At 35.4% G+C, this 542-nt stretch overlaps 1 protein-coding gene across 1 annotated transcript in view; it reads left to right on the forward strand.

Annotated features, from left to right (window-relative positions):
• LOC106882365 (epidermal growth factor receptor) overlaps positions 1-542 on the forward strand; it is a 205,829-nt gene that overhangs the window by 141,787 nt on the left and 63,500 nt on the right. The window lies entirely within an intron of this gene.

The raw sequence follows: 542 nt of genomic DNA on the forward strand, positions 1-542 counted from the left end.
GATGATGATGATATTGGACATTTTGACAAATTTTGGCTATTAAATAGGAATCATTTAATTTATTTCTAAAAGCTGGACATTATTTCTGTTTCAAATGATTGAATAACAAAATAAAAGTGGGATTTACTTCCTGGAATTCTCTACAATAACAATCTGACAAAGTTTTAACTTGTATCTTTTAATATTCATCATCTGTGAAGAATTATTGCCGTTCATGTATTTCATAGAGAGAGAACATATCTGTTGGTTGGATTGTGATCCAATATGGATGATGGGATTATCTGAGAGAAACTTCTCTCCAGTGTACTACCCACAGGAAAGAATCCAGCTAGGAGATCACAGGGTACACTGCAAAGAATATAGAAAGATTAACTTGAAGGCACTTTTGATTAACCCTAACACCTGGAAGATATTAATCTCCAATGAAGGTGCCTGAAGACAGATTCTGCTGAAACGGCTGTACTAGACTGAAAAAAGCTTCTCTCCACCCTGTACAAACTTACACACACACACACACATGCGCTTGGTCCAAAGACCATAAA

The sequence above is a fragment of the Octopus bimaculoides genome, chromosome 10, assembly GCF_001194135.2.
Source record: "Octopus bimaculoides isolate UCB-OBI-ISO-001 chromosome 10, ASM119413v2, whole genome shotgun sequence".
In the NCBI taxonomy this organism is placed as follows: Eukaryota; Metazoa; Mollusca; class Cephalopoda; order Octopoda; family Octopodidae; genus Octopus; species Octopus bimaculoides.